At 35.5% G+C, this 12,683-nt stretch overlaps 1 pseudogene; it reads left to right on the top strand.

Moving 5' to 3' along the window:
- Positions 1–12,683, top strand: part of LOC126005982 (prefoldin subunit 3-like) — a 1,144,584-nt pseudogene that overhangs the window by 865,493 nt on the left and 266,408 nt on the right.

The following is a 12,683-nucleotide window of genomic DNA, read 5'->3' as shown; positions in this document are numbered from 1 at the left end:
CTGTTGTACTTGGCTTTGGATTTGGTGTTCAAGTCTGATCATTTTTTATTTCTACGCAATGTTCATATGACTGTTTGGTCTTGGTGCCCTCCATTATTTCCCCCTCAGTTTGAGAGGCAGAAAAAGATGCTTTAAGTTATGTATTTCTGTTTGAAGGTAAGAGGAAAAAAAAGAAGAGAAAAGAAAAAAAAGGGGGGGGGAGCAAAAATTCAAACAAGCAAAAATTCCAGAGGTATGACTGAGACAACTAATTGCAACTGAGCAGAACTTCGAAAAAAATAACAACTCTTTCCCAAGCTTAGTCCTGGGATAGGTGCAAAACCCAAGACCACCAACTACAAAAGACTGATTAAAACAACAGTAATGGAACGGAACTTCTGGAACTGTAAAGAAAGGTTCCATCCTATGACATGTGCAAATATCAAGATCACTAGCTACAGAGGCCTGATTTTATCATCCATGATAGAGCAGAAAACTTCCAGACATCACAAAAGTATCTAGGAAAGTAAAAGAGTATGTACGGAGCCTGTATTTATATCCATGACACTATACTTCAAGGGCAGAGAAACCCTGTATATATTAGGCTAGGGGAATTTCCTTTCTAATCTCCCCAATTTTTACTGTGCTTATGCAAAAAAATAGCACAAATTAATTTTTTTGTTTAATTTTTTTGTAAAGGTTGTTGCCTGTGTTTTTTTCTTTACATTCTCATTTCTTTGCCCTTTTTTGTGTTTTTTAAACATCTTAATTACATATATGATTGGGATTAGGTTTCAGTCATGTAAAGAACATCCCCCCCTTCACCAGTGCAACATTCCCACCACCAATGTCCCAAATCTCCCTTCATCCCACCCCACCCCCACCTGTACTTCAGACAGGCTTTCCAGTTCCCTCAGTCATTCACATGATTATGGTAGTTCTCAGTGTAGTTATTTCTATAACTGCACTCACCACTCTTTGTGGTGAGCTTCATGGAGTGAGCTGGAAGTTCCAGCCCTCCTCTCATTGTCTCTGAGGATTGTTGCAAAAATGACTTTTATTTTTCTTAAAACCCATAGAAGAGTGAGACTATTCTACATTTCTCTCTCTCCCTCTGACTTATTTCACTCAGCATGATAGATTTCATGTACATCCATGTATAGTAAAATTTCAAGACCTCATATTTCCTGACAGCTTCATAATATTCCTTTGTGTATATGTACCACAGTTTCTTTAGCCATTCGTCTGTTGAAGGGCATCTTGGTTGTTTCCAGAGCCTGGGTATTGTCAATAGTGCTGCAATAAATATAGGTGTGAGGAAGGGGTTTTTGTATTGAATTCTTGTATTCCTAGGGTATATCCCTAGGAGAGGAATAGCTGGGTCGAATGTGACCTCAATTTCCAGTCCTTGGAGGAATCTCCATATTGCTTTTTATAAAAGTTGGACTAGACAGCATTCCCACCAGCAGTGGATAAGAGTTCCTTTCTCTTATCTCTGCTTTGATTCGTCTCTATTTCAAGATCACGATTAGTGTTTGGTTGTTGTCAGTATTGCTGTGGTGCTTCTTAGGTTTTTTTTGTTTGTTTTTCTTTTGTTTTCTTTTGAGTTTGATTTTTCTTGTAGAGATGATTTTTATCATACCAAATGATGGCGGTTTAGATCAGCTATAAGACTGGTAGAGATTTGAAGTGATTGTATTTTGTCAGTATTTTAAAGTCTTAAACGAGATAATTTTTGGATGAATTAGAGGCCAAGAGTGTGATTAAGAAAAAAAATCAATGTTTTTCAGACTGTTATTATAGAAGTCTGAGCAGGGATTGGTGGCAAGGGAAGGACTCTGGGAAAATTGATGGAGGGAGGTGACACTAGTGATGGGATTGGTGCTGAGAAACTGTATATAGAACATTTAATTATGAAAACTCTATAAATAACACTGCTTTAAATGTTTTTTTCGACAGCTGGGCTCAGAGCACTCCGCATGCCAGGATTTCTGGGTGTTTGCCTGGTATGTTGGGGGCTCTGGGCAGGACAGCTGGCCACAGGCCCCCTGGGCTGACCACCTAGTCCAGGGGACCAAGGTCCCCCCAAACCTGGTGGGTCTTCAAGGCCACGCCTGGTTAATCGGGCCCTGGGGGGAGGGGGGCAGAAATTCCTCCCTAGGCATCCAAAAACTACAGAACCGCGCGGGGGCTCACGCCCCCACGCGTACTGCATGTACTTCATGTATTCAGAATATTCCCTATTCTTATGTTTTGTTTTGTATATTTTGCCCTTTCCCACACCCATACAAAGCTCTTTTTTACTTCTTAATTCTCTAACCCCCTCTCAAACATCACTAACCTACATTACTCTTTTTAACTTCAGTAGTGTACAATCCTAATCACAGTCCAAAGATGTGCATTGTGTGTGACAACCCCAAATTGTTTCAAGATACATAAAATGGACACGTATTTCTTTAGAATATTTTGTGGTTTTTTTTGGACAGCTATAATTCTTACTAAATTTTGTCTTATACAGTGATGATTCTAACCACTTTTTATCTTCTCTTTTTGAGCTGTTCAACAAGGAATTTTGGTGGAAGAGTCCCCCAGTTTAATGCTTATGATTGAACCATATCATGGGAATCATTGGAATTGTTCTTATGGCCCCCATATGCGCCAATAACACCACGTGGCATTGTTTCTTATTTGCATAGGCACATTAAAATGGGAAAATACTATACATACAAATAAGATCCTATTTAATAGAGATTGGAACACATAAATCTTGTAGTGCAGAGGGACCTTACACCCTGAACATTGACATAACGACCTGGCACAGACCTCAGAAGAAAGGGCATAATCCATTCTCCCCTGAACCAGGGAAGCCATCCACGAAACATCCAGGCTGGTCTATAACATCACCTGGAAGCAATCCTCTACCACGGAAGACCTACACTGCTCAGACTTTGACCTGCTCAAAAGAGACTTCCCTTAACACTGAGAAGACTTAACAACGACAACGACCTGCTTACAGGACAGGGCTCCCTGCATTGCCCTTTGATTGTGAGGTGAAAGGAGAGGATGTTCAACATCCTGACTTCAATGTAAGATATGCAGATTCCAAGATCTTTAATACAGAAACATGATAACAACAACAGAGACTGTGTGAAAAATAAAAGTGTGTTGGCACTTCAGACAATGTATTGGATTGGACAATCTAGCTTGCCTGAAGCCTAGACTTGGTATTATGCCAGGAAACTTCAGGGGTCGGGTCTCTTTGTACTTAAGCCAAGGTTATTTCTTTCCATGTCCCTCATATTTTGGTGGGCCTATGCAAACAATTGCCACTCTAACACCATTTTTACTGTGCTCCTTTGACTCTAATCTTTAAAAAGAACTCACTTTAAATTTGAGGTTAACGTAAGTTAATATGCATGTATATGGAAATGTAAGAAAATACTATGCCTGTAATGTTTAAGGAGTTACGTAAGTTTTATGGCTTTCGATTGCTTTGTGTACTGTTAAGAAATATTATAATGTGTTACAATCTGGGGACTTGAGGGACAAAGTAATTGTACATGGATTCTGTCTTAGTTATCTTAATGTTCTTTCAAAGTTAAGATATCAGCAAGGGGACTTTTGAGAATTATGTTATGGGTAATTGTCCTTCTACTGTAACTTTACCTTGTCCTCTTTCTTTGTACCTTTGTTCTCATAATTAAAAAAAAAAAGATAAATGTTTTTTTCAGAATAGAAGTCCATGTTCTTAAATTAAGTAGAATAGATTAGAGATTAGCTAAATAGAAAAGATTAAATGGAACAGATTGGCACCTAGAATCTAGAACTTGACTTTGCAATTTGAGGTGGCAGTTTCATATCCAAGATGTTAAGCAATAGTTTATGATTGGGTTCTGAAGAAGGACGCTTCATGAACATATAAAATAAAGGTATTTTGCTTTCAAATGGAAAGTATTTCAGACAAATAACATCTCAAGCTTGAAACGAGATAAGATTTCAAATGTGCCAATTGAAAGAAACAAGATAGTAAAGAAAAGGAGGAAACAGTAAAAGAGATACAAAGAGCAGTCAGAGAAATATTAGTACTTCGATGTTTTAGAAACCAGTCTGAGAAAGTAAATCAGAGGAAGATAATTTATTGATGAATATTTAAAAATAACTTACTTTTCTGTGCAAAATATACTCTGTGGGATAGCAGGTTTAGCCATTTTGAGGGGCAATTTCATGGTCTTTTTAAAATCTTAACCTTTCCTTTGACACTGCATTACATAATGCACCATCAGTAGTATTAATACAAACTGAAAATGACCTAAGTAGCTAATTTTTTTAAATATGTGTTTAAATATTATCTTTTTTGTTTTAAAGCAATAAAAGACTGCAGGTCATATCAACTCAAGAAAAAATAAAAATGCGTTTTAAGTCTTTAATCGTACCTTATATTATGTTCAAACAGTAAACAAAACAGTTATTTCACATTTCTGAAATACAAAATTCATGAAATACATCATCAAGGAGGGGAAACAAGTACAAAACAACATTTTAAGTATGTTCTTTAAGATCTAAGGACTCCAATTTTAAGAGTTGATGTATTAAGATATGTTTATCATTTATTGAGGGGTTCCCAAATGATGCTCAGGAGGCCCAGGCCCACCTTTGATTCTCAGTCAACAGGGCAAGTGATTCAATACAAAGTTCCGAGTGTATGATATGCTCCAGCCTGCATGGGCTGGTTATACTCTGGTACTAGTAGTAACCTCCTGGGCTGTTCCCTGCAACGGTTGGGTGCCACATGATGCTGGAAATTGAACCTTGTAAGACATATATAAGGCAAATACCTTAACTGTTGTATTATCTTCCGGCCTCTGTCTTTTGTTTTTAGGTGATACTTGGGATATTCCTGGCTCAGTGTTCAGGAGTTGTTGCTCTTGGAAGTGTTTGTAGAACCTAACTGCTGTCTGTGTAATACCCCTAACTTTAAAAAATCTTGTATTTTTATAGACTTTATAGATTAGTCCAAAAATTTATGTTTAGCTATACAAATGTTTTACCATTGTTACTTGTAACACATATTTATATTTAGATAATTTATATTAGGTAATTCTAAATTCTTGTTTGTTCAACCTTTCTGAGAATGGTATTGCTATTTTCAGAATGGTATTGAAAATAGTATTGCTATTTTCACACTAGCCTAATTCTTCAGGTATTCAAAATTCAACATTGATCTATGAAATAACAAAGATCATTAACAAGTAGTATTAGCAAGAACCAAACTACTTAAAGCTCGTTAGTTAGTTAGTTAGTTAGTTAGTTAGTTAGTTAGTTAGTTAGTTTGGGGCCACATCTGGCAATGTTCAGGGTTTACTTCTGTTTCTTCATTTGGGTATCACTTCTGGTGGAACTTGAAGGGCTAAATACATAATGTAGTTAATGTTAACTACATAATAAATTCAGGTTGGCAGCATGTAAGAGAAGTACCTTATTTGATGTACTATCTCTCTGACCTAAGAGAAAATCATTTTTGAGATACATTCAATTTTCACTAATTTTTTTCTTTTCTTTTTCTTTAATAATAATAATTTCTATTTTGACCAAAGTGGATTACACATCTTTCACAGTAATATTTTAGGTACATAGTGACATTGAATCAGGGGCATTCCCACCACCAATGTTGTCCTCCCTCTATCCCTGTTCCCAGCATGCATCCCATATCCCCCTCTTCTACCCCCTGGGCTACTAGTATAAGTGGTCCCCTCTGTGTCTAGATTGTTGTAGATTCAGTATCGATTCTGTTGTCGTTGGCTTTGGATTTGGTGTTTGATCATTTTTTATTTCTATTAATGATCATACAACTGTTTGGTCTTGGTACCCTCCATTATTTCCCTCTCAATTAGTGAGGCAAAACAAGGTGGTTCAAGTTATGTGGTTCTGTTTAAAGGAAAGAAAAAATAAAATGGGGCAAAAATCAAACAAGCAAAAAAAAAATGGGTGAGTCCTTTTAGAGATTATACATATCAATTTTAGAGAAGAAAAGAAAAAAGGAAGAAAAACATAACAGCAATACAGAAAGAAAAATCAAACAAAAAAATCCAAAAAGCACCATAGCAATAAAGACAACCACCACACAATACCCATGGTCCTGAAATGAAAATGAAACAAAACAAAGAACATACACACACACACACACACACACACACACACACACAAACAGAAAAAAACCAAACAACAACAATAACAAAACCAAATAAAAAAGATTTTGTGCAGCTCCTTTTTTTTTCTTTTGGTCATAGACACAGTAAATATTGGGGAGATTAGAAAAGGAAGTCCCTTGGCCTAAGAGATACAGGGTTTCTCTGCCCTTGAAGTATACTGTCATGGTAACAACTACTGGCTCCCTACATGCTCATTACCACACTACAAAGGTCCTTCTTTGAATGTTAAAAATAGATGCTTAAATTGGTCAATTATTAGAAAACACGTACTATTTGGTGTTATGACTTTGAACTTTCTGATCCATGAAGAATTTCTTAAATTCATTTATTGTATATCTATATATAGTCACATTTATTTTTGGATTTGTAAGAAAAATTAGTTATGTTTAACTGTTATAGTCTATAATATGTACAATAGCATTATGTCTAAAACTATACATGAGTTAATTACAAATTTTTGTAGTTAAAAAAAGTTCTAAGAACTCCAAAATTGCATCCAATTTAATTCCATTCCAACTGGAATAACTTGAGAATTTTTTACAAATATGCTAGAGAAATTTTGATATAATAGTCTTGAACCTAGCAAAGCTGATAACTGGAGAAAGTCTGATATTTGAGAGCACATTGATTTCCAAATATTCCATTGACAATAATAGCCTGCATGTATTTGAGTAGAAAGAGAAAAGTACTGGGATGTGTTGCCCTTTTTTTCCCAACTCCCTGAACAAGATTTATTTCTCTTTTTAGTGTGGTGGGATGAGTGAGTCTAGGTAGAGGCTAGAAAACATTTAAGTGTTATTGTATGACTTTACTTGTTTATTTTGGGGGTCACAAACAGTTGCTCAGGAATTATTCCTTGGCTATATACTCAGGGAACACTCCTGGCTGGGCTTAGGAACCAAATGGAATACTGAAGATTGAGTATGCAAATAGGTTCCTTACCCTTTGTACTATTGCTATGTCCATGACAGAATAAATATTTAGTGAAACTCTCTCATTGAAAGAAAATATGGAATGAAATAGACAAGCAATGTAATCCTCTAAGATATTTTTCAATTACAAAGCCTTCTTTGTTTAGGTGATCATGCAGCCATGCAAATTTATAAAATATGATCTGTAAGTAAACATCTACAATATTTTAGTCATTATTTCTAAAGCCTAAAAGAGTAGTATAACCAAAAAGAATACTGAGTTATTTAAAACCAATCTTTTTATTCTTTAAAAGCTCTATAATTTATTTAACTATAAATAAAATTTACACAAATACTTTGAGATAGATTGAAGTGCACTTATAATTAAATTCAAAATTATGAATACAAACCTGTAGTTATTATATAGCAATTGTTTTTCCAGTTGCACTCATATTAAAATTTTACATTTGCTAGTTGCATATTGAATCTCACTAGCAACATTTAGTGGGAAATATGTTTTCATGATCACTTTCTCTTTGTCAAATATTTAAACAAACAGTTGATTTGGTAAAAACAAGCAAAGAACTCACAAACAATATGCTGTTTCTCATAAATATTGTCCCAATCTTCCTTTTAGTCATCTCCACATACCCAAAAAAGCCTCCCTCCCTTTGCCCAATCACAATCATGTTGTCTCTGGATAATATATCTATAAACACATTTATTTTAGTGTGTTCACTTGGACACAAGTATGCACACACAAACTCAGCATGGACAACTAAATTTACTGACTTTCAATGCTTACATTTCATGGAAAATTCTGGCATTTCTTCTGAATTACACAATAAACTATAAACAATACATTAGACAATCAAAATGAAAAAGGTAGAAACATTTTAAGGAACTACAATATATTTTTCCTTAATATAAGTGAGTCAAGGATGCTGGAAGTTATAATATTCATCATGCTAAGTCCAATACATGTCCTGATAACTATTAATTTGTTGTGCATTTGTTTTGATTTGGTCTTGTTTTGGAGCCATACCCAGCAGTACTCTGAACTAACTCCTAGCTCTGCACTCAAGAATCACTCCTGGTCAGCCTAGAGGATATTATAGGATGCCAGGGATCAAACCCAACCCAGGTTGACTATGTACAAATCAAGAGCCTTACTGTTATACTTTGACCCTGTGTGTGCATTTTTGCCTAAGGGAATTGTATCATTTCTGTGGCACATTCATTAAACAGTCTTTGTTTATCTGAGAAGGAAAATGATCTATCCTCTCCTGAATACTAAAAACTATATGATCTTTTGACTCACTGTGTCTTCAAGTTAATAGGAGAGTCTCATGCCACAATATCCTGTTAGCAAGGACCTTGGCTGAGAGGAGAGGCTGTTTAACAAAACTCATCACAGCACTGATCTGGGGCTTTGCAAGAATTCAATTTGAGAAAGGCTGGATCATTTGAAGTTCAAGAGTATATTCTTTCTTATGTTCCAAATATACCTCAACGTGTTTAACTTATCAATCACTGACTGTGCTTGCAGGATCATTGCTTGGGTGTGAATTTCAAAGTGAATACATAAAACTGATTGGGCTTATGCTGATGATCTTGTTTTAGTTTTGGGGCCACGTTTGGTAGTACTCAAGGCTTCCTCCTAGCTCTGTACACAAGGACCTCTCCTGGCAGTCTCTGGGGACCATTTGTAGTGCTAGGAAGCAAGCCCAAGCTGGCTACAAGGAAGTTTACTATCATTCTGACTAGCAACCTTATTTGTTAAGTACCTTTTTTACTTTTAAAATATGAACAAAGCTTATTTAAAAAAATTCCACGAACTTCATTATAAAAATATGTGTGTGCACTATATAAAACTTTAATAGAAATACAGTAAAAATAGAAGGAAAGGTAACAGCCAGATCTGAGTAATAGAGACAATCCTTTTACATAAGATAAACTGTTCTAAACCATTACAAATGTAATAATACATGGGAAGGAGTGATAACACAAAAGTAGGACATTTGCCTTGCATGTAGCCGACCCAGAGTAGGCTTGGGTTTGATTCCTAGTATGCCATATGGTCCGCTGAACCTGGCAGGAGTGATTTCTGAGCATAGATCCAGGAAAAAACCTTGAGAACCACAGCTATGGCCCCCAAAAAAACAAATAAACAAAAGTAACAATACAGCAGGTGTAGTTCAGCATAATTTGAAATTGCTTTATGTCTCCAACTATTTGGGCTGCCTTAGTGGTTCCTAATGAAAATGCATTTTTATGTAATCATCCAATCAATAATATTCAAGAGACAAAAGGAGCAATCTCTAGTTTTTGAACCTTAAAAGATGTACAAAAAAGATTGAAATGCTAACAAACTAACTTTTCTTTCCTAAATAACATTGAACCAGTAAAACAGCAAAGTATTCAGATTAAAGTCAGATTATTCCTATTGTATGACTACAAATGTTTATGTTAATATAATCTTTTAATGGAAGGTAAACTAAAGCTCAATGAATGTGGCATACATAAAGTATATTCAAAACATGTTGGACTTGTTAATCCCTAAGGTTCAAAAATTTTTAGATTTTCGTGACTATTAGCTTACTTTTTGGGGAAAATAAAAAGAGCAGAGTGATAGCACAGTGGTGGTGGGGCATTTGCCTTGTACATTTAGCCAACATAGAATGAACCTGGGTTTGATACCCAGTATCCAATATGGTCCCTAAAGCCTGCCAGGAGTAACTCCTGAGTGAAGCAGGATGTGGCCCAAAACCAAAAATCAAACAAAAAAAAAAAAAAAAGAGAAGAAAAGGAAAGAAAAATTAACGAGACAATAAAGCAAAACCAAATAAAACAAAAAAATCAATGACTTGTAATTGAAAATGGTAAAGGAAAGAAATAAACAATGAGTATTATATTATTCAAATCCCTCTATTGAATATGAGACTATTTACTAAGTATTTTTATTGGGCTGGGATTTATTTTCTTCTTAGAAAGAGGAAAAATACAGCATAATATAATTAGATATTAGTTTGTTTGATATTCTGTTTAATATTCAATATTAAATATAATATATTAAGGTTATTCTGTTTAATATTCATCTAACTTCATTCACTCCCTCAACCTAATCCCTTTTCCCATGATCCCATTTTTTCTTCTGCTTTAACACCTTCTTTCTAAAATTATGCCAAAACTATTTTGGTAAAAACATCTCCAGTTTCCCAAGATACTTCCCAAAGTATCTATATTATAAAAGCTATCACCAATGGCAAGAAGAACATATATGTGGGTATCCCCTCTTCCAATTTATCACCTGAATGATCAGAACTGACCACACTTGTCATGGGCAGGTAGAGGAGGTTGACTGTGGGGGAGAGAGTGGGTAAGAAAGAGAGTTAGAGTAGGTAAAGGATTCAGCATCAGCAAAGAAGCATCAGCAAAGAAGCATCAGCAAAGAAGCATCAGCAGTAGCATCAGCAAAGGGAGTCAGTTGGCAAGGAAGCCTGGAGAAGCAGCTGAAAGAAAGACAGAGCCAGAGATCCAGAGAAGGAGCAGAGAAGGAGCTTTAGGAAGAGGCTTAGCATAGAAATAATGTGAGGAAATGTACATGGCAGTTAGGACCGTGAAATAAATCTGGCTGACTCCTAGAACTTCATCTGACTCCTTTGTGAGTTTTTCTGCTGTCACCATGTAAACTACAGACCTTCATGCAAACTATAGAGTCTTGCAGGGAGGTAGGCCTAGGCCTCACCATCCCACACTAACTCTAGGATCATTAATTTATATTAAAACAACACATATGTTTTCTTTTAATCGAGCATAAAATTCCCAGAGGCACCGCTTTGTAGGATGAAGTTAGACATTTTCTAGATGCAGAAAGAAAAAAAAAATACAGTTACAATATGTGGCTGTAATATGGATCCCACACTTGAAGCTCCTATAGAGAACTAGGAATTGAATAAAAGAGTTTGAAAGTGGGTCACATCCTTATGCTTTTTCATGAAATATTTAGTGCAAATATTCATTTAAATGGAATGAGACACATTTCCCCTTTTCAAGTATCTGATGTTTCCCTTTCTACTTTTATATATCTCAATTTGCAATGCTTATTTGAAAAGATAAGTAATTAATTGAAGAGATATAGCTCTACCTTTGGCTGTGCAATCTTTTTTTAGCTAGTGCAGTTGGAGTTAGTATTTCTATGAGTCTGGGACATCTGCAGTGGTGAAGAGTGAACTGTTCCCTCTGAGAGCTTTAAGGCCAGCTGGGCCCACAGACTGCTGTTAAGTCTGGGCTTTGTAAGGACTAAACTGGCCTAAATTGTCTCCTTTATTGTCTATGTTTATCTCACCTGTTGTCTTTGCCTTCTGCTTTAAGAATTGACTGTTTATTCATCTACTGCATATGCAACCCTAATCTCCATCTTTACAGCCCACTACACTTTGGTTCTGTTCTAACATTCTATATAATCCCAGAAAGATTGAGCGCTCTTCTAATTCAAAAGCTGCACTTCAACTACTGATCTTAAAAAAACTCCCTTTTCATATAACCAGTGAATTTGACCCTTCTGTTCTCTAACTCTCCTGTGTCTTCATTAATACGGTTAATTTAGCCATTTTCCTTGAGAATGTCAGAGAATTAAAATCTTCTTCCACTTATAAAGCCAAACTCTAGGTCAGAGTAATAGCTCAATGGTATGTCATTTGCCTTTCACACAGCAGAACCAGGATGGACCTTGATTAGATCCCCAGTGTCCCATATGGTCCCCCAAACTAGGAGCGATTTTTGGCACATAGCAGGAGTAACCTGTGAGCGTCACCGGGTGTGCCCCCCCCAAAAAAAAAACCCCAAACCACCACCACCAACAACAACAAAAGTAAAGACAAATTAAAGAAAACAAGAATTACCTTTTCCAATAGTTTCTACTGTGATTTCTTTCTCAAGTTTCTTTTTAGGATGATCAAGTAATAAAATTATTCAGATCAACCAATTGGAGAAAAAGCTACCAATTGCCTATATATGGCTAATTACATGGACATGAATTCTAAAAGCAATCTGGCAGAATAAAGGAATATACTAGTCCCAAGTTAAAGAATAAGATAAATTGACTGTTTCAAGGAAGGAGGTAAGGAAATTATAAGATAGAGGAGGTACTCAAATAATGAGATCTATTTCTGTCTTTCATATAAATAAAAATCCCAATTTAGGAACTGGAGAGATAAAGATGTTAAGTCGCTTTTTTCTTTCTTTCTTTCTTTCTTTCTTTCTTTCTTTCTTTCTTCTTTCTTTTTTCTTTCTTTCTTTCTTTCTTTCTTTCTTTCTTTTTCTTTCTTCTTTCTTTCTTTCTTTTTTTTCTTTCTTTCTTTCTTTCTTTCTTTCTTTCTTTCTTTCTTTCTTTATTTCTTTCTTTCTCTCTCTCTCTCTCTCTCTCTCTTTCTTTCTTTCTTCTTTCTTTCCTTTCTTTCTTTCTTTCTTTCTTTCTTTCTTTCTTTCTTTCTTTCTTTCTTTCTTTCTTTCTTTCTCTCTCTCTTTCTCTCTCTCTCTTTCTTTCTTTCTTTCTCTCTTTCTTTTCTTTCTTTCTTTCTCT

This window comes from Suncus etruscus, chromosome 4 (assembly GCF_024139225.1).
Source record: "Suncus etruscus isolate mSunEtr1 chromosome 4, mSunEtr1.pri.cur, whole genome shotgun sequence".
NCBI lineage: Eukaryota > Metazoa > Chordata > Mammalia > Eulipotyphla > Soricidae > Suncus > Suncus etruscus.
The sequence above is the reverse complement of the archived record's forward strand: the minus strand, read 5'-3'. Positions and strand labels throughout refer to the sequence as shown.